Below are 22377 nucleotides of genomic sequence, written 5' to 3'. Positions count from 1 at the left end.
TTTTAATTTCCCACGAGCCTTAGTCATGCATTGCTGAGTTTTTTTTTTTGTTACTTTAATAGCGTGAACTGAAAAGCCCTGCTAAACATATCTAATTTTACGACTTTTAGACCAGCATTTTCCTTATGAGCCTTGGCCCGACCCGACCAAATAGGCTGAAATTTTTAGCCTCGACTCGGCCTGAACCCTTCTGCGGTTCTGCCCCGCCTTTGGTCACCTCTAGAAAGTTGCACACTTCCTCATTGAGAGGGGCAAAACAGGAATATATTTAATGCTTGCAATTGCAAACAACTTCCCGTTCAATACCTTCACAATTGACATTTTTACCCCCTCCTTCTTCCTAAAAAAAATCCTATCCAAACAAACAACATTTTCACACTTACTCTTCCCCCGCCATTTTAAGTTTTAACACCATCCTCGATTCCTCCTCTAATCTCCTTATTTCAGATCTGTTTTTTCAGGTACTATTGAATTTCTTTTATTTATGAAAACAATTATTCTTAATCTTGATTTTGATGTCAAGATCCTATGGTTTATGTGACGGAATAATTTCTCGATTATAATTGCATGATCTGGGTTAATTTTAATTTTTTATGGAATGATATATTTTGGGTAATTGTTGAAATTTTATTAATCAAATGATATGAAAAAATCATTTCTTTTTTAGGTAAGATTGTATTATAGATGTAATGTCAAAATTCATCATGGGGTTTTCTTATGAGAGATGACGAGTCTAATTTTTGAAATTGTGGTGTTGATTGTTTATCATAATCTGAGCTGTTTGGGGTACCTAAAGATATAGGCGGTGATAAGTTCATTAAGCTGTACTCTCTTCGTTCTTTTTGTACTTTCGACATTTCCTTTGAGAAGCCCTCATAAATAAAGTCAAATGGGGCAAATAAAAAGGGATAGGGGGAGTAATACAATATCCGTAGTTATAGACTTGAGGCTGGTTTGAACCGAATCGTAAATTTGTTTTGCATATGTTGGAGTATTCTAAGCCAAATTTATATTCTGATAGTACATGTTCAGCATGTAAATCAACATAGTGTTAGTGGCAATGCAAGAGTTTGTAAAGCTGCCGAATATATCAATATGATTGCGTATTTGCGTTATTTATTTCATTTGCTATTGAAAGGTGAATTTAAGCTGGTTGTTTTTATTGGAGTAAGAGTTTTCTATGTAATTGTAGCTCTGGCAGAGTAGCCTTTATCACCCATTTATTGTGTATTTTCAAGAATGCTCCCTATACTCTTGTTTTTGTTGATTGCGGGTAACTTCTCCAAGATTTTTCTCTCCATTTGGTGGTTGCTTGTTTGGTTCAGATAATCAGATTTGACTTCAAACTGAAACTGGTTGGATTTTTGTCATGTGCTTATAGGCTAATAGATCATGTAAATACTTGGTCTCTGATACTTGCTCCCTTCAGTGTTGGAACAGATGACCCCAGTTTGCCCATTTGTCAAAGCTACTCATCCTGATGATGCCTCTTCAAAAAGAAGTGGTGAAAATATATGTAAACATGCAGCAGAACATGAGAGTAAAGCTAAAAGTGAGTCTGTTGATTCTGGCGTAAATGAACCTAAGTGTCCTCTTGGATATGATTCTCGTTCATTCAAAATTGGCCCTCTCAGCTGTGTGCTATGCAAAGCCCTTTTGTTTGAGAGCTGTAAATGTGTGCCTTGCTCCCACATATATTGCAAGTAAGTTAAATTTATTCGTGATCACTACTGCTTTCAACGCCTTTATTTTTGAAGGAAATTTCACGATTATTATGTTACTGCTCCTTTCTATCCTTGACTAGGTTTCTTATTTTGCTTGGCAATCCAGGGCATGCATATCTCGCTTTAATGACTGTCCATTATGTGGGGCTGATATTGAGAAGATTGAACATGATGAAGAAACTCAAAAGCTTGTTGATAAGTTCATTGCTGGTCATGCCAGAATCAAGAGGTCTCCTGCCAGTACAGATGCCGAGGAGGAAGTTAGCAAAAATAAATCTGTGATTTATGAAGATGTCTCACTAGAGAGAGGTGCTTTTTTGGTTCAACATGCCATGAGGGTAAGTTGTGGTGTGAATAGTTAATGTCTAAAAGCATGCTAATGGATATTGAACTTGAAGTTAGTCAACTGTTAAGTTTTAGCTTTAAAAGTATGTTCAATCATGTACTTTCTTTTGTATTTGTAGGCATTTCGTGCTCAGAACGTGGAGAGTGCTAAATCCAGGCTGTCACTTTGTGCTGCCGATATCAGGGAACAATTAAAGGAATCTGGTAACAAGCCAGAACTGTGCTCCCAACTTGGGGCTGTGCTGGGAATGCTGGGAGATTGCTGGTATACTCTTTCCCTTTCTTCCCCCCTTTCTCTTACTTACACCTCATAGAACTTCACTATGCGCTAGGAACTGGATTGCTCATCCTTTTAGCATCATCAGAAGTTTATATAAGGCTACCTTAGTTTAGCACTTTAATGATGTATATTCAATTTTTCTAGATAATAATTTTGAAAAAACCTTCATATAGTTTGATTGTTTGAGGAGTGATGAGGAAAGGGTTATCTACAGGGCTATCGATGTTTGACAGGTTATGGCTCTGCAGAAATTTCTAGTTTACATAAAGATCAAGGGAAGGTATTCAATGCATGGCTGAAATGTTTGAGATGACTCACTTAGTGTTAACTTGTTCATAAGAGCAAGGGTGACTTTCATTTATATTTTATTTACACAGTACTAAGGGTAGGCGGAATGCTATATGTGTTAGTCTTTTCTGAATCCTATTATTTGACAATTTCCATAGTCTCTCTTGTTGTGAGATCTAGCCTTTGTTCAAGAACAATGTATTTGGTACATTAGAATCATTGTTATAATCTTTCATCCCTTGATTTAACTAATGTAGTAACCTTTGTACATCTTGTGGGCCTCAATAATTATTTTTTGTAACTTGTGGCTTACACTGAGTTATTCCATGGTCAGATGCGTATATTGTGGCAAGTTCTTATGCAACCAATGCATAGATATGACTGTTAAGTAATAAATTTGTTTATTACTTTTTGAAAGTGTGAAAGATGGCAAAAGCAATGACACAATCGTTAAAACTCTAATACATGTATTCACTATTAAAGCTTAAAAATTCCCACAGTTTTCCAAACATTGTTCTACTTTTATGTGTATTTCCCATCATCCTTGGGACCAAGAAGAACCGCTTTGAAGACATTAAGCATGCAATAATAATTTGTATCATATTTAGTACAAGTGATGAGAAGACATCTTTTGTGCTATTTCCTCTGCAGGAGAAGTTAGCGAAAAGATTTCAGTATTTTTCTAGTTAAAAGGATAATGCTGCATACATCTTTGACACCTAATCGCGGTCACTGAAGGAGTGGAGGGGATCATTCTCCGTGTGACGTTTTTCATTTTGCTCAGCTTGTCTTATTGTCTTTCTCAGTGTCTGCACTATTACCTGTAGAACTGCAATTGTTTACAGAACTTTGGTCTTACTATACTTTTATGATCATACCCTTAACTGGAGCCCTGCTAAAGAACATAGCTGAAGACTTTTAGGAGATTGAATAATCTGTGAGGGATGGACATTGAGTAAAGCACTTTGGTCTTACTGTTCTCTTAACAATACTATACCCATAACTGGGACCCATCAAAAGCAAGTAGCTCAAGACTTTTTAGCATGTTTAATTCTCTGTACCATATTAGGTGTACAACCTCCAAAAGCAACCCTCTGAGAAGAACCATCTTTGACATGTCTGAAGATTCTGGATCTCCCTTCTTTTTATAGCGCCAATTTCTTCTATAGGCAAAAGAGAGGGGAAGGGATTTAAAGTACTTTTCTGGTTGACAGTGTGCATCTTTGAGTCCTGGGGTGATTGGGGGCATCATCATCATCATATATAGGGTAGAAGGAGAAGGATAAATTTGCAGAAGTTTTTCACTAAATGTGCTTATTTTTTCCACTAAATGTTCAATTTTAATTTTGAGCTGATAAATTTTTCAATATTCTGGAAAAATGGAGTGTATATATATATAAGTTTATTGCAGTCGTGCAATGGGAGATGCTGGATCTGCCGTCACCTACTTTGAAGAAAGTGTTGAATTTTTGTCACAAGTGCCTCCTGACGATATGGAGGTGATACATTCACACATCATGTGACAGCTGCAAATTTAATCTGCAAATTTTACTGTATTGACACTAATTAATAATGAATATATTATTGGCAGATTATACACACTCTTTCCGTTTCACTGAATAAAATTGGAGACCTGAAGTACTATGATGGAGATCTGCAAGCTTCACTGAATAATATATTATTATTTCCGTTGTTTGGAAGTTCGTCGTAATGCCATGTTAAATCACCATGATAATGCATCTCTGGTTAGCTCCTGTTTCAATTTGTTGCATATGATGTCTTAGCTGCTTAGTTTATTGAATATTCCTAGTAAATTTCTCTTTTGCAACTGTTCTTCATTGTGAAATAGGAAAGCAGAAACGGTTATATATTATTCCTTTCTTTTTCTCTCTCCCTTTCATGGTTGCAAAACACAGGTTTCTTGTCAAGTGGTGATCAATGAGTGATATAATAACCTGTTTCTTTTATTTTATTTTTTTCTGTATTGTATTTGTCTCAACGCTCTTACAACTTATAAGGTGACCATCACACCCAACTGTCTAACCTTCTGTTTTGTAAAAAGGATCTGGTTGTGACTTGTGAGCAATGCACTCTGTTTAATATTGGAACATTTCACCGAGCTAAATTTACTAGGTAATAGTATTTGCCAAATATGTTGTAGAAGGGAATAATTTCTATGAACACATCTGTGTTGGAGTTAAGCAGTGTTAGCTAATTGGGATTTGGGAGTATCTCAATGTAAATCTTTTTTTTTTTTTTTTTTTTTTTTTTTTTGGTTTGTTAAGTGGGAACAATAAATATGGGAAAAAAAAACCTTAATGACAATAATGAGATCAACTTTTATAACAGCAGTTAAAAAGTTTTATTTTTTAACTATTTTTTTTTTGAGAAGGTTTTGTGTAGAACGGACTCACGTGAGACCGGGCTTAGCAACAAAAATCGATAATATTGTCTTATTTCTTGAAAAAAATTATCTTATTTCTGACTAAAATAGTTTTATTTCTGATAAAAAATATGTTATTCCTGACTAAATTAGTCTTATTTCTGATAAAAAATTATCTTATTCCTAACTAAAATAGTCTTATTTATGATAAAAATTATCATATTCCTGACTAAAAATTTATAATTCCTAACAAATATTAAACCAATTAATATTTATCTAATACCTGACCATACTAATCTAAAACCTGACAATGAACGTCTAATACCTTGGCCCATCTGATTCAATTCACACCGCATATTGTCAGTGTTCTATTCATCCCCATATTCATCCCCTTGTTCTCCAGTGATGTATGTATGTGTTTCTGTGGATTTGACACTTTTCTATTCCGGTGTAGAAGGCGGCTAATGGACCGAAATACGCTCCAGAAATCGTCTTCAAAATCGTCGGCGTCATGCTGTCAACAGAAGACGCCATTGAAATTGAGGTCTCTGAAGTTTTATATGGGCTGATGAAGCAATCTCAAGCCCCATCGAAGCAAGAGGTGGGATAATAATTAAATGTTTTAGCTAAATTGGATTCTAGATCTGTTCATGATTCTAAATCAATGGAATTTGTGATGAATTCTCCCTCTTTTTCGGACCAAATTGATGGAATTTGTGATGAATTTCTCCCAAAATCGAAACAGGACAGAGATAATGAAAGTTTCGAAGGTGCGTAAATGAATCAACCCAAAGGTTGAGGATGAAGAAGCAGCATTGTTCTCAAGTCCGGACTCACGTGAGTCCGTTCTACACAAAAGTTCCTTTTTTTGTTTTTAAATCCCTTGATGAATATGAGGATGCTAATTCTTCTAAATTATAAATTTGTCAAATGAAATGTGGTTCTAATTTAAAATTTGTCAAATGAAATGCTGCTGTGACAGAACAGCATTTCATTCAACAATTTTTAGTTTAAAAGAATTATATGTTTTGTCGGAATAACATTTCAACAAATAGGAATTAGATATCCAATCCGAAATTTGAGATATTGCTATCCGAATCCGATTCAAAAAATTTCAGATATTTGAAAATTTCGGATTGGATGTTCCGGATATCCAACATCTGAAATATTATACAATAATATCTAATTTAGATTTTCTAAAAAGAAAATGTAAGATAAAGCCCAAATTTTTGGATTTTGGATCAGAGTTATTCAATACCCAAAATATAGATATTCGGATTGGATATCCGTTATCCGAAATAATTTGGATATATTGGATATCTGAAAATCCGAAAATTGATATCCGAAGAGGTATCCGTTATCCGAGAAATTTGGATCGGATACCTGATCCGAATTTATTTCGGACCGGACATCCTATATTATGGGATCAGATCTTTGAATTTTCAGATAGTTTTTCTCAGCTGTACATACAAAAACCCAACTGCATAACTTTTTACTAGTTACTACCTTGTCTTCTACTTTTTATGTAGTTAAGCAAATTTTATAATGTCTCTCTTCCTAAGTTATTGCTTCCTGTGATTCCAGACTTTAGATGTAGCAGTTTCTTTAGCAAAAGTGGCTGACGTTGACAGAGGGCTTGGTAATGAAGAGGGAGCTATTTCTGGCTTTCGTGAAGGTGTAAACATGTTACAATCTTTGAAGATAGACACTAGTCAAGAAGCACTTGAACAAAGGGTATGGCTTCTTGGAGTTCTTGGTCAAGCTCTACTATAATTTTTTTTTTTTTGGTGGTTTTCCTTTTTCGCTTTTCAATTGATACCAAATTACTAAGGCCCTTATGTTTTGAAGGTCAAATTTCATCTGCTTGGCTTCTTTTAGATTGCCAGATTCATGTCTCGCTATACTATGTAAATGCTGGTATATCAGTATATGTGGCAATTTAACCAGAAAAAATGAAAAATCTTGCAACCTGATGACTTGCAGTCATTTCCAGTTGAGATGGCTGAACTGTGTACAAAACTATATCCAAAGTTTATTAGCATGCTTTGTAAAAAGACATGTCATGTAGGATGAAACTCTTCCTGAAAAATAATATCTCTATTAAGCTTTTCTCACTTAAAGCCCCTTCACAATTAGCGCTGTTTGAAAGTTACAGAGTATTATTTTAGAAAGCCCATTGATCTTTCTGAACCTCTTCTTGTGTCTTGATATTTGAAGCAGTTGGACATGTAGTCAATAGCCTCCTGGTTCTTTAGTTCTTGTTGTTAATTTAGTAGTTTACTTTCATGCAGAAGTAGATAGATAGATATTCTTACATCAAACAAAGCTTACCTTTAAACTTGCCTTGCAGCGACTGTCAGTGTTGGAATTCCTCAATAGCCAAATTACAGAAAATCAACCAGATCAAACCAGCTAGAAGACAGCTCCGTATGAATGAAAGTTGTGACACAAGAGTGACAAGACCTCTGTATGATTCAACTTGGGCGAGTATATGTACAATAAAAGCTTATGTTTTTCGTGGAGATTGAGAATCTGTAGTTGATGGGAGGTACCCTTGGTAGAACTATGTGAAACCTTGGGAACGTGGGGATGTTATGCGGGCAACCCTTGCATGCCATATTTTATCTGCCCTTAAGATGATGACGATATGCTTTGTTCACCTTCTTATGTGACTTTGTATCCTGGGAAAAAAATTGATTCTCTAAAATGTCATCGATTGTAAAGAAAACCACTTTCCTGTACATATAACCTTTATGCTGTAACAAATTCTTCAGTGTTGAAACTTGAAAGTATTATCCTGTGTTTCCTCAATAATAGTAGTCTGGTCTCGACAAAGATTGCTCCTCTTTCTGTAGCATATTTGCCAGTGTGTTATACATCCATGTGCTTGTATTATCCAGTTGCAGCTCTGGCACAAAAAACGAGTTTAGGAACGAAGATAAACCGTGATGAAATCATAAGAGGCTAGTTATCGAAGCTTCTCAGAGCGAGGATCAGTCTCGCCTCTTGGGACACCAAGCAAGGTGGTGATGTGTATGATGTTGCTGTTGTGACATTCGTTTCCATAAATTGATGAGTGCAATTTTGAAGGAAAATGCATCTTTAAAAGATCCGGGGAGCAAATCAATAGGTAGGCAAGTAACTGTAGTGCCTTAGTGGTGGTGGTATATATTTGCTTTGCACTAAATATATACGAAGTATGTATTTTTAGTTTAATTTATACCACGGATCATTGAAAATATCAAGAACAGCAAGTGGGATAAGTTCTTTTTGAATCAACCACTGAGAAAAATATGGTATAGTTTTACAAAATTAAATGTGGATATCAAATAATCAAATCTTCAATACTATATACTAAAGTAATTACCGGCCTTATCCCCCTAATACACGTGTCACCCTTTCAATAAAAATTTTCCCATAGTTTTTTGTTTATCTTTTAAAAAAGTTTGTTGCTTTTCCCAAAAAAAAAAAAAAAAAAAAAAAAAAAATTGTTACAATAAAAAAAGATAATTTGGTAACTTTGTTAAATAAAAAAAATAACACTAATTTTTATATGTGGCTGGCCACATGGTGTGGCCAGCCCGTTTCATATAACGGACTCCGTTATACCAAACGGGTCCGTTATTTTAAATTAAAAAAAAAAAACGTGTCTTTCTTTTTTTTCATTTTATTACATCAAAAGGTTCTTCTTTCCCAAAGTTTTCTCATTTTCTCTGTTCCATTTTCTCTCTCCTCAAACTGTTCTTCTTCCATTTTCTCTCTCCTCAAATTCTTTATCCTCTAAATTGTTCTTTTCATTGATAATGACTAAAATCAAGATAATCTTCCCTAAGGGAAAGAAAGGATCGACATATACGCTGAACTCTCCTACTTCTAATATAAATCAAACCCTAATTTTAGTAATTTTTCGATTTTCCTGTCATCTATGCTCTGCAATTTGAACAAGCATCGAGAGATTGTTTTTGGTGGTGTGAAAGAATTCGTGAGTAGAAATCAAGCAATTTATGAAGAATTTCTAGAGAATGAAAAGAAAAAAAAAAGGCAGATGAAATGGAGGCTGCTAAGAAGATGCTGGAGGAGCTTGCTAATGTAGAAGATACAGCAATAGTTACTTTTTTCATCATGTAGGGATTACTTTTTAAAATTACAGTGTACTTATTTTAGGGGTTACTCGTTGGTTTTATAGGGAGGGGTTACTTGTTGATTTTACAAGGGTTGTTTGTAAAGTTTTAGGGGGTTACTTGTTACTCATAGTTTATTAGGAGTTACTTGTTAGTTTAATTTTACAGAATTTGTTGTTAAGTTAGAGGGGTTACTTGTTAATTTTTGTTAAGTTTCAGGTGTTAGTTACTTGTTAGTTTTATAGGGGTTACTTGTTAATTTTTGTTAGGATTACTTGTTTATTTTAGTGGTTACTTGTTAGTTTAACAGGGGTTACTTGTTAATTTTTGTTAGGATTACTTGTTTATTTTCGGGGTTACTTGTTAATTTTTTGTTAGGGTTACTTGTTTATTTTAGGGGTTACTTGTTAATTATACATGGGTTACTTGTTAATTTTTGTTAGGGTTACTTGTTTATTATTGTTAGGGTTATTTGTTTATTTTAGGGGTTACTTGTTAGTTTAACAAGGCTTACTTGTTAATTTTTGTTAGGGTTACTTGTTAACTATTGTTAGGGTTACTTGTTTATTTTAGGGGTTACTTGTTAATTTTTGTTAAGGTTACTTGTTTATTTTAGGGGTTACTTGTTAGTTTAACAGGGGTTACTTGTTAATTTTTGTTAGGGTTACTTGTTTATTTTAGGGGTTACTTGTTAATTTTTGTTAGGGTTACTTGTTAATTTTATAGGAGTTATTTGTTAATTTTTGTTAGGGTTACTTGTTTATTTTAGGGGTTACTTGTTAGTTTAACAGGGGTTACTTGTTAGTTTAACAGGGGTTACTTGTTAATTTTACAGGGGTTAGTTATTAGTTTTACAGGGGTTACATGTTAATTTTACAGGGGTTACTTGTTAATTTCTTCAATTTCATTGTATCTATTTTCATCTTCCAGATCCAATACCTGATTACTGGTTTGGATTTCGAGATTCATCAAAGAATCTTCAATTTGTTCGATCTTTAATGATTCTTGTGAATCAGGTAATTTTTCGAATTCTTCTGCCATTGTTATTCTTGAATTTCTGAAAGAAAAATTGTGTGAGGTTTCGCTCAATTTTCGCATTCGTTCCTCGTAAATGAGTTGTTATGGGTTTTAAGGTTTAGAAATTTGCGCGTGTTTTGTTGAGCCATTTTGTTCAGCGCTTGTTTCCTAATCCCGTTATACGCGCGTCGTTCTCCGTTATTTTGCTGACTTGGAAGCAGGCCACACGGTGTGGCCTGCTGTACCAAAAAGGCGCCGAAAAAATAATTTGGTTATCTAGATCTTCTTTCATTTATAAAAATTAAGAAAAGTTTGTCAACGCATGTTTTTAACGTATAATAACTCTAATTATCAACATTTATCGTAAAATCATATAAAGTGGATATTAATACTTTTAATAATTATGCTTATACAAAATCTTTAATAATTGATTTTTAGTCATTTAAAATGTGATTCTTTACTAATAAAGCGTAGATAAATTTTATTTGAACTGGGTTAACTTTTTATCACTTTAGGCTGCATGTACAATAATTATTGTACACCCGATATTCTTAAAAGTTTGTATTCAAGAAAAAGTTTTAACCTTGTATTTAGGGAATGAGGCATAACAAGAATAATTAAATTAAATAAAATTAATATAATGGTAAAGTACAAGAATGTTACATATACTATAAAATTGAATATTAGCAAAAAAAAAAAAAAAAAAGTAACCCTAAATCTAAGACTAAAGATAGGCTATTTCGGATAGACGCAGTTGGGTACGACAAGTAGGACAAGAGTTTTTTTTAGCCACTTTACACCAAGTAAACAAACAATCCTTGTGAAATTTATGACCACACGTCTGCAAAACCCATATACTTTGCTGTTCGGGTATCTCCCATCCCTCCAAACAAATTGTGCATTCGGTGCAATTTTGAGTTACTTTCTTGGCTCGCTCTACGATCACTTTCATGGCTCGCTCTATGTTCCTCAATTTCGCGCAACTCTTACATTCGGGATTGGGTTCCGGGATGATATTGGTCCTGATGTTGATCCACCCTGTGCGCTGCAGTGACGGCCGTCATTGGTCAGACGAATTAACTCTAGACGACGAAAGTCACATTTATCAGTTGGGATTTTGTTCACCTCTAACCTTGTGAGACCAATGAGCCAATCTTTAGTCATGAACCCCAAAGCAGCACAATATATTTGTATTGTTATGTAAGTTTTGCTGGTTTGGGTCTTAAACAACCCATCTTTGCTCAAACAATACGAAAACTCATGGTTCCAATTTGGGTTCGAACCATCACACATATCAGACTGAGTTATACGAAAATCCACAGCCGGGACAAAATAGACTACAGCGTAGGTACGTATTCGCTGAACAAGGCTCTGCGCCCAGATCCAAGGTGTATATTTTAGGGATTCTCCCGACTCTAAGGTCAAAACTAAACGCCATCCTTCTTCCATCAGGGTGTTTTGTCGAGCGTTGAAATAATTAGATTTTTACTTTTTTTTTTTTTTTGAATGATGACTCTATATATATATATATATATTGCTAACTTCCTAATCGTACAAAATATACAAGATATAGATTGGTTAAAAAAGCGATAACGTAGATAATGGAATTAAATTGTGTTAATACATCTTTTAGTTTTTTTTTTTTATCATGTGTTGAGAATAGACGATATATACAAAATATATCTTTTACTTTTTCTTTTTTTAAAAAAAAAAAAAAAATTATGATGATATTGCCGTGGTCATCCTAAAAACGACTATCATAAAATGTTAGTTTTCTCTCATATACTAAAGTGAATTTTTAAGCTTCTACTGATTTTTTTTAATTATTTTTATAAAAAAATACTTTTTGGAAGAAATATATAAAAAAAAAAAAAAAAAAGTATTTTTTTTTTTTTTTTTTTTTTTTTGAAGACCAAAAAAAAAAATACTTGTATACTTGTATTTGAATGTTGTAAATTTTTTTTTTCTGTTTTTGGAAAATTAAACAAGAACAAGTAGGTTTTGATTGGTACTTAGACTGGATATCAAATCCCGTCTACATCAACAACCCCAATTAATCCAATTAAATTGATCCAATCCCATTTCAGACATATTAAACAACATACCAAATAAACAAACAATTTCTCAAACTTACTACTTTAAAAATTGCAATTAATGAATTATATGAATTAGGAAAGAAAAGTTACCGCAGATCCTAATTGGGGCACGAAGTTGAAGAAGATTAGGCTGAGATAGAAAGATATTACGAGCGTTGACACAAAGTTGGCGGATCTCACCTTCAGATAATTGCACCTGTTTTCCTCCTTTACCTTCTAATAATCTCCTAATTATATCATCCAATACATTTTCATCCATTGTTCCTTCCATTGTCATCATCATTTTTCCCCTAAAATTAAAATTAATTCTGACCCTAATCCAAAAAACTACTCAAATCCCAATTAAATTGAACGAAAACCCAGAAAAAAGAAGAAATCTTTTTGGAGAAGAGTGAGAAAGAGAGGAAATGGAGGAGAGAGAAAGAGGAAGAAGGTATATTAATGGAGGAAATGTTTACATACTATAAATCAGTCAATCAACAAAGTCGTTGTAGTATAGTGGTAAGTATTCCCGCCTGTCACGCGGGTGACCCGGGTTCGATCCCCGGCAACGGCGATTTTTTTAATGTAAGTCTTATTTTTCACTCCCCCCCAATAAAAGTGGATACGGCTGCTAATTTTTAACATAAGATTGCGTTCTCATCATAATGTTAATTAAACTTTGTTAAATTTAAAAAAAAAAAAAAAAAAAAAAAAAGTTTAGCAATCGCTACTCCTCTGCTGATTCAATCTTACGAGCATGAGCATGTGTTATTTATTTATTTTTTTCTTTACTAGTAGTGGTAGTTTATTGTATGACAGCATAAAATTTGTTTAAAAAAAAAATATATATATTATCCAAATTTATTAGTTTTTTTTTTTTTTTTTTTTTTTTTTTTTTTTTTTTTTTTTTTTTTTTTTTTGAGGGGATCCAAATTTATTAGTTAAGTGATAAGCTGATAACTAATAAAGTTATTAATCTAACCTCAAATATTTAAAAAAAAAACTGTAGTATACAGTTATACACTGAAAAAAAAGTTTGGATTAAAGGAAGTTCTATAATAATTGAAACTTAGGGATCTACAGTTTATATAATTGTATTCTAGTAAGGATATTTATTTATTCTTGTACAAAATTGCTTAGAAATGCTTCTTCAGTTCTTTCAGTAAAAATTCCCATTCAAGGGGAAAGAATACTCATCTCATGCATGCACATAAGGTTTCTTTGTGGATTTCTGGTGTATCCTCTGGTTTATGTATTGCAGCTATACTTTACATCAACTGTCAACCGTCAACCTTAAATACTTGCTGTCAACTATAAATTTTGAGCTCGAATTTACCTGCGGGATAAAACCACTTGTATTAAATTGTTGATAGCTTCTTGTTTACTATAAGCAGACTTGTTAAACATCTTACGATCTCACCTTATCTTAGCTTCAAGGGTAGCTCTAAATTCACTATCGAGCACTGAAATATCAGACTCCTAGAGACTTTTCGACACCAGTTTTGGAAGTTTCAGAGCTCCATCTGGAGAGCCTGTTCCCAGTATAGGAAATTATAGAATATCGTAGTGACACCAATACAGCCACAAAAGGTACTTTAAATCAACAAAAATATAACATGATCTCTACTGCCCAAAGATCACAGTACTCAACATTATCTTATGATATTCAGGATGGGATCTAAAAGTGACCCGATTAGATCAATGATATAATGATGCATGATTTATCATTCATGAATAAATAGAAGAGTCAAGGGAGAGGCTGGACTCAAAAGATCCTGTATCTTTGATTTATCTTCAAGCATCCTAAAATTGAGACTCAGTAGTTAAAATGAATTTGTTGCTTTTTAGGAATGGTCGAATGGACGGTGGTTTTCAAATATTCATATAATTATATAAATTCTTTAATTATGATCCAATGGAATATAAACTCTAATCAACTCTTCATTTAAATAGTTAGCCTTCTGGTAAGCAGCATTTCCAAGGACTATACGTCTATACATACTCAGGGACAGACGGACAGCTACATATAGAATCTGGACCTCCTCACACCCTGTCTTATAACTGTTATAAGATTGATATAGATCAATCTCAATTTTTGTTCTGTAGCTTAATAAGGTAATGAAAGAATCTTACTAGAGCAACAAGTAAAAAAATTTCACATTGTAAATTGCAATATAATATTGGAAAATTATAACAAAACGGAAGTTTTGAAATCCTTACACAATATAAAATCCATATGTAAACTGCAGCAAGCTATCTTAATCATTTTTATCACATGAATCAGCAAAATACCACCCTAAGCAGCTTCACAAAAGAGTTTTTTATACGTACTTATCAGTATTCACTAGGACTTATCTGCAGCAAGTAATCTTACTTATCTTCATTTCTTGAATCAGGCAAATCATTTTTAACATCACCACCCTGAGCAGCTTCTTCAGCATATTGCCCGATGAGTTTCAGGATCCACCTTATCGTCCACTGCGCTGTAAAAACCCCAAAAAGACCAGTAGAAATTAAGGTACCAAATCCAACAGCCATATGAACTTGCCAGCTCTTTTGGACGAGATCCCCTAATTGGGTGTGCTTGGTTAGAACGTTCCAAACCAGGGAATAGACCAGATTCTCATACACGAGGAATGCAATTGAAACAGTCACAACAGTGCCCAAATCCACCTTTTCATTTGTTATCCTCCCTCTCACAACGACACCACAACAGCACACAACCCTAGATATCCAGCCTACAATGTTGCTAACAATTCCTTTCACCCATTTGTATCCTTGGTTCACAACCTTCTTAACTACCACCATATTGCAGCAACACATCCAGCCTTTAATCTGGTAGAGGATCCCATTAGACGGAGAACCACTCATTGGATTCAGCTGTTGAGTGTGGCATAACACAATCCCCTGTTGACTTTGCGGATCAACCACAGGATCATTGGATGGATCTGGAATAGGATTGTCTGAATCGGGCATGTAGGAAAAGCGTTGATGTTGCTCTTCAGATGTCTCAGATTGCTGCTGGTCCAACATGATCTGCAGCTGCGGCTGGGCTAACTGGATCTGCTGCTGCAGCTGTTCATGCATACGCAGCTTGCTTTGCTGCAGATCCTTCTGCCTCTGTTCCTTCTCCAGCTTCTCCTGCCCTGAAGACACCTGTATCTCCTGCTGTAGTGTCTCTATTTCCATCTCCATCGACAAAATGTCCTCCTTCAAGTTCAACATGATTGCAAATCCTGTTCTTGCATTTCTATCAGCTTATGTTGTTCTTCACGTTGTGACAGATTAGATCCCCCAGATTCAATGTCAGGATCATACACTCTATTAGTCAAGTGCCTCCACAGTGAAGAAAACTTGCCCATCTGATTTTACTGGAAGAACAACAAACAATTGACAAAATAAAAAAAAATTAAAACTATCTAACTCATAGGCAGAACTAGCCCCCAATAACAGTAGCCCAATCAGACTTATGGCAACAACCACAACACCCTACATCCTTCCTAATTAGCAAAACAGATCAAATCTGCAAACGTGACACCCATCCTCACTAAATTCGTACAAATTATACGTTGTTTGTATAAAGATGCAACCTCTAACAATGGAAATGGTACCTTATAATTAAACATAAAATCAAAAAATAGATAATTCACAAGATTAACCCAACAATAAAATCAAGAGATAAACCTCAAAAAGATTTCAGCCAAATACATTTCATAATTAATGCTCTAATTAAGGGAAAGATGCTTAACAATACAATCCTAACAATTACGAACCAAAAAAAACCCAATCAAAATGACAAACTAAGCCAAGAAATCATTTCATTCTCACAAAATTCGTACAAATTAACCTACATTATACAAAAAACAAAGCGAATATTGAAAAAATTACTAAGAATATGAAAAAAAATTAACAAAATTACTACATACCCAGTTTACATAATATCAATATACATCATATTACATAAAAAAAATTGACATTACTAAGAACTGAAAATATTAGTAAAGAATAAACGAAAACCATTAAATCAAAGAACCCGTGCATAAATTTGCACCAATGAAGAAAACACGCCAAGAAATTAAGCAATTGATCAAAATCTAAGATGTTAAAGTGTAAAATGGAACAGATTTATACCTTTTCAGCAAGAAAATCTCCAACCCACAAGATTTTGATGATGATGAACGAGTATATTCTGCGACAATTATATGAATTTTGAAGAAAATGAGTAAATTGGAGTAAAAGAAGTAAAAAGAGGGAATATAAATGGGAAATTAAAGAAATCAACCTTTGCTAATTGCTATTATTAAAAGGTAATGAAGCTTCAGTAAATTTTGGTATCATTTGTTTCTGTTTTATAAGCGTGAGTGCGTGACTTAAAATGGTATTGAACAAATTTGACGAGTAGTCGTATGACACTACGAAGTATGAATGTACGATTACTGATTAGGCCTGAAATTTCAATTGTTTTCAATTGTTGTAAATTTGGAATACTACTTTCCTTTTTTTTTTTTTTTAATGGTAAGAAAAAAGAAAACATTAGGAAACCCTCCTCACAAGGGGAATTCCTAATGCGTCGGAAGAAAGGATGGGAAATAAAGAAGAATTATTACAAGAACTATATCCATACTATCACTAATTAAATGACCAACATTTGCTATCCAGTCCGCTGCTTGATTTGCCTCTCGAAAGATGTGACGAATGCTCCAGTTATCGAAATTGCTAAGAAGTGAACAAATGTCTTGAATAATATGATCAATTTGCCATGGTGTTGACCAGATGCCATTCACGGAGTTGATTACTAAAAGATTACACTACAACAAATTGACCTTTGTGCCACGGGAAAAATCGTGGCACAAGTTTAAATTTCCACGGGAATTCTGAAATTTACTCCCGAGGCACAAGAGGTCGTGGCAAGAAATTTGCCACGGGAAAAAAGATGTCGAGGCAAATATTGGATTTTATGCCACGGGTATTCAAGTGGCAAACAAATTCTTTCGCCACGAATACTAACGAGGCTAACAACTAATTTGCCACAAATTCTATTGTGGCTAATAAACTTCATAGCCACAAATATTAACGTTGCTAATAAGCTTGTTTGCCACAAATACTTTCGTGGCAAATATTATCCATTGCCACAAATACTATCATGGCTAAACAAGTTGTTTGTCAAGAATTTTTACCGTGGCTACCAAATTTACTATCGATGATCATTGTCGTGAGCTCCTGGCATGATCAACACGCGACTAAAAATTTTAGATGATATTTTTCAATCAAATAAAGCACATTTGGTAATTTTTTTATACCAATAAATAAATTTCGTAACACATAATAAATTTGGAGGAATAGATTTTCTAATTGATGTTTAATATCCATACAAACAAAATATTTGAAATTAGTATGATTCATCACTATTCACATACACACACGGAAAAAGAAAAATAAATAAATAAATAAAAAATGAGCTAAGAGTCATGCCCTCTAATCCTAAGCTAAAGAAATACAAAATTATTACATTATATGTAATTTGATCGATAAAAATAAATAGTACGTAGTATATCTTGGAACGTGCTTTGCATTCTCCTTTTTACCTACAAGAATGGAAAACAAAAAGAATTAGTTACAAATTATTTTATAAAAGCCTAATAAACTATAAATTATAAACAATATAACCAACACATGATAGAAACCTCTATGTTTTCCTTGCACCTTTCTTTAGAAGTTGATTATATACTGCAATTGAACAGATTCATGGACAGATTCACTAAACTGATACTTGGCAAACTACCTAAATAGGGAGGAGTTTTTCCACTGAACTGTATACTTAGCAGACTACCTATATAGGGAGGAGTTTTTCCACTGAACTGTATACTTGTATACTTAGCAGACTACCTATATAGGGAGGAAATTTTCCAATGAACTGATTCATGGACGATTCAGGGTCTAAAGATTAGTGCAGGAATTGGTAAAAATGGTCTCGAAATACGGAAGCAGCCCTGAAATTCTGGTAGTAGACATGTCAGGAACCTGCAGTCTACTAATACTACTATTGCTTAAGGTTGAACTCAGAAAATCTTTTAACAGTAAACCAGTTAGATTATTACCCGAAAGATTAAGGATATATAATCAGTCCTAGGAGATGTTTGCTAGTGTTCAGCAAATAAAGAAGGGTATGATATTAAGTTATTAAAAGTCAGATCACTATTAGATCATGATTATTTCAAGGTTACACAACATATTATTGTGTAAGTAAATTAAAGCAAGAAAGACCAGGCCAACTCTCAAATCAAAGCAAAACAGATAACTATAGTTGACTGAATGTGAATTCAGAGAGATCGAGGTGTACTTACTTCACTTTGATGAACCTTCAATTCCTGAATCATCATTATTTGAAGAACCTCCTGCTCCAAGAAAATCCAGAAGTGGACTAAATTTCTTCTCCCAAACCGCATTGTTCCCTGCAATTTTTTGTCCACGTCATTCTTAACAGCTTCCGCTTCTTTTTGGCTTGTTCAGCTTCTATTTTAGCTTGTTCTGCCTCTGATCTAGCATTTTCAGCATCTTTTCTGCTTCTTCAACTGCTTGATTTGCTTTCTTTCTAACTTCATTCACCTCTTCAAAAAGATCTAATCGAGAAGGCTTTACTTTGAAATGTTTTTCACCAATCACCATTTAGTTTTTCAACAGGAGGTAATAGGGTAAGCTTCCTGCAATAAACTGTCCCTCTTTTTTTTTCCAACTCTACCTAGATCATGCATAAGCTCAGTAGGCATAGAATTGACATGAAAACCAAATTGAGCATTATACGTATTAACGGATAATTCATACCTGCTGAAATGTTTAATTCCTCTACCTCTGCTATATCCATGAGTTCGTCATTGTTAAGTGGTTCACTATGTGATGAAGATGCATTTTCAAGTTCGAGATCTTGACCAATTTGTCCTTCATCATCATATCGCGCTGTGTTGTTATCATCATCCCTTGTCTCTTCAGCCTCTTCATCCTTTTCTGTTTACGTGTATTGGAAAAAAAAATAGATAAAATATATTTTAATCACTATATATGTATAAAGAAGGGAATATTTCTGGTGTTGTTGCTAGGTTCTGCAAGAATTTATATATACATGGATATGTTTAATTGTTATTTAAACATGGTTCTGCTGCCAGAAGTGTATAGCCGCCCCTACCCTACCACAACAGTTTGTAGCATACAGCAGAAAAAAAAAAACCCTTCCTACATTTGCCCCCCTCCCTGCAGGCTTGCAGCATGATTTCAAAATGTGAATATTGGCCATGAAATAATTTGAATGGAATTTCGCACCTGTAATCTCTGATCTTATATTTAGTTTTGCCGTAGATACTTCAATATTCTTTATTTTATTCAAAAAAAGAAAAGGCTTTGGAAAAGCAAATTTAAACCAAAGAAAAAACACTTCCTTTGGAAAAGCATTACCAAATCCATTACTATTGGACATGAAATATTATTAAGGCACAAATCTTGATACAAATTGCAAAATGTGAAGTGAAATAAATCAAAATTCTATAGATTTCAAAGAAAAGGTTGAGCACCTCTTCCGTGACTGTGAGTTTGCAAGCCATATTTGGAATAACTAAATGCTTATGTCTCGATATAGAGAGTCAACAGAATTTTATCCTCGAGGATTGAATAAAAAAATTGGCTGAATTATGCAATGAATCAGGTCAACCCACCCATACAAGCAATTCAGGTCTATGAGAGTAAAAAGGAATAACAAGGCAGGGGACAAGTTCAGCCAGCAACAGCAACTAAGGAAACATGACAAAATCTTTTAATGAAGCACTAAAGATTGTGGTGAATGAGTAGCGTTTTTATGTAATTTTGTGTGTATTGAGTAGGATAGTTTAAAGTAGTCTTAAGCTGCCATTTTGATGACTTGTTGCCTCAAGCTATAACTTGTAATTGCTACCTTCAAATATCTATCAAAATTGCAAACTTTCACCTAAATTATAATTCCACCATTGAAATATTACAATCAGTTTTCCTAGTCGATCTACAGCAAACTACTTGCAGAAAGATTCTATGACAGTATGACCAATGAGGGCATGTATAAATATTTCCTATTACAGGGCATCTGGCTTGCTAGGAGTAGGAAAATATTCAAGGGCCTGAGTTAAAATCCTGCGATTGCTCTTGATGAAATTAACGGCATGGCAAGAGATTCTAAAAAGAGTACGAAGATAAAAGAGAAGGCACTAGGGAGGCGGTTAGATAGACAAGACTTGGAGCTCGGATGGCTACAACCAAGACCAGTCCCATACACCCTCCCTACCATACCATCTCCACCTACATCCCCTACAACCATCAAACCTCCTGCTGCCCTCGCATACCCCCTCCCCCTCCCAACACCATCTTCTAAACTGCCCACCAGTTGACACCCACAGCAACAACAAATATAGCCTTCGAGCATATAATAACACAGATGACAACAATACTAAAGATAGAGCTATATGTATCACATATTAGACAATGATAGGACACACATGAACTGCGACTTATTCAACAAAAGGAACAGAGTAAATTGCATACACGATGCATTCAAAAACCCAAAAGAATCTATTGCTTATTTAACATTACTGAGTAATCATGCTTCAAAAGTACTTACAAAGAACAAGGACTTTAAATAGTAGCATGAACACTAATTATTTAGCCCAAAACAAATTAAAAATTATAAGGAGTAGGAATTACTAATTAATTGCTATAAAGTACTCTGTTTTGCCTTTTTACTGCTCTTACATTATACATTGAGGTAATTACTAACTATTTAGGATTTAGCCCAAATAACAATTACAAATAATACGAGGTATTATATACTGGAAAATACACAGCGCATGCAAATATATCAGAAAATTGAAAATATTTCACAAAAAAAAAAAAAAAAAAAAAAAAAAAAAAAAAAAAAAAATCCATTAAATATTGTTTAGTAATTCAAAATTTTGAATTGGTTAAATTAAATCAATTAAGCTGCCATACGAAAAAATCAACATTAAAGAACACATCGAAATTTAAACAAAAAATTGCAAAAGGAAAACACATCGAAATTTAAGCAAAAAATTGCAAAAGGAAAATTACAATTGGAGTATGTATAATTTTATTTGAGCATAGCAATTACAGTAAAACATAAATAAGAACTAAATTCAAATATTACCATATTCGAATTGAAATAAATAGCCATTACCATTGTTTTAATTCTTTAAAGTACAAAATAATAAGAAAAACGAACAATTAACGCATCTTACCTTGGAACTTTTACAACGGAATTAAAATCACGATTCAAAGGCGTGGAATTGCGTATCGAATCTTGATTCTGGTCACGAACGGTTGTGAATCACAAACAATAAGGGTAACGTGATTTTGAGAGGATATTTTTTTTTTTACTAAATTGGCGGAACCAATTTTCGTTTTAAATACTTAATTATTTTTTTTTTTTGGGGCAAAAGTGGGATAAACCGCCTAATCTATCAATGTTGGGATTTGTGAGTTTTTTATTTTTATTTTTAAGTGCTCGATTTTTTTTTTTTTAATAATGCTCAATTCTTATATTTAATTAGACATGTATGATTATTTTTTTTTTGATGCAAAAGAGGGCAAGCCCGAGAAAAAGAACAAGAAAATTACACCACCATACGTGGCAAAGCCACTGCCACCGTGTCCTCCTAGAGTAAGTTTTTTATTTCGATTGGAGGATCATCGAAATAAACTACCTTTTCTTGAAGGACAACTCCCAAGCTAGCAAGCTTATCCGCCACTCTATTCCCCTCCCTAAAACAATGAACAATAGAAAAAGAAGTACCAAAAAAACTACAAAGACTACGACAAGAATTAATGATGTGCACACACTCTCCATGCTGCTTGTTTGCATCGACAATAGCTTCTACACATGCTTTGTTGTCCATTTGCACAATGTATGATTATTCATAATGTAATAAAGATTTTTTTGGTGAAGTTCATCATGTAATAATGATATAAAAAATAAAATTTATATGATAATTTTTGAGAATTTTAATCTAGTACTTCCTTTGTTTTTTTAGTTGACATTTTTCTATTATCACGCTTGCCAGCGTATGTTTTTAACGATTAATATGACTAATTAGGGTCTGTTCATATTTAC

At 33.7% G+C, this 22377-nt stretch overlaps 3 long non-coding RNA genes, 1 other non-coding gene and 1 pseudogene across 6 annotated transcripts; 2 read left to right on the top strand and 3 right to left on the bottom strand.

Moving 5' to 3' along the window:
• Positions 1–310: 310 nt before the first annotated feature.
• Positions 311–7834, top strand: LOC145603608 (protein NCA1-like; annotated as a pseudogene). The gene is made up of 8 exons (XR_014104882.1): positions 311–461; positions 1430–1703; positions 1831–2062; positions 2189–2334; positions 4049–4136; positions 4229–4382; positions 6605–6754; positions 7371–7834. The product of XR_014104882.1 is annotated as a protein NCA1-like (transcript).
• Positions 7835–10772: 2938 nt separating this feature from the next.
• On the bottom strand, positions 10773–12955 carry LOC145605571 (uncharacterized). The gene is made up of 2 exons (XR_014105100.1): positions 12345–12955; positions 10773–11285 (listed from the first exon to the last, which is right to left on the bottom strand). It is a non-coding gene; the product is annotated as an uncharacterized LOC145605571 (long non-coding RNA).
• Positions 12739–12810, top strand: TRNAD-GUC (transfer RNA aspartic acid (anticodon GUC)). The gene has a single exon. It is a non-coding gene; the product is annotated as a tRNA-Asp (tRNA).
• Positions 12956–15266: 2311 nt separating the features above from the next.
• LOC145605874 (uncharacterized) lies at positions 15267–16654 on the bottom strand. Its single transcript, XR_014105152.1, has 3 exons — positions 16519–16654; positions 16368–16425; positions 15267–15607 (listed from the first exon to the last, which is right to left on the bottom strand). It is a non-coding gene; the product is annotated as an uncharacterized LOC145605874 (long non-coding RNA).
• Positions 16655–17573: 919 nt separating this feature from the next.
• On the bottom strand, positions 17574–21740 carry LOC145605621 (uncharacterized). 2 transcript variants are annotated; one of them, XR_014105118.1, is made up of 4 exons: positions 21506–21738; positions 19059–19238; positions 18581–18975; positions 17581–17821 (listed from the first exon to the last, which is right to left on the bottom strand). It is a non-coding gene; the product is annotated as an uncharacterized LOC145605621 (long non-coding RNA). The 2 variants fall into 2 exon arrangements; XR_014105117.1 differs by having other exon boundaries at positions 17574–17821; positions 18581–19238; positions 21506–21740.
• Between the last annotated feature and the right edge of the window lie 637 nt (positions 21741–22377).

Source organism: Chenopodium album, chromosome 22, assembly GCF_948465745.1.
Source record: "Chenopodium album chromosome 22, dcCheAlbu1.1, whole genome shotgun sequence".
NCBI classification, from domain to species: domain Eukaryota; kingdom Viridiplantae; phylum Streptophyta; class Magnoliopsida; order Caryophyllales; family Amaranthaceae; genus Chenopodium; species Chenopodium album.
Note: the sequence above shows the minus strand (reverse complement) of the source record. Positions and strands in the feature narration are given on the sequence as shown.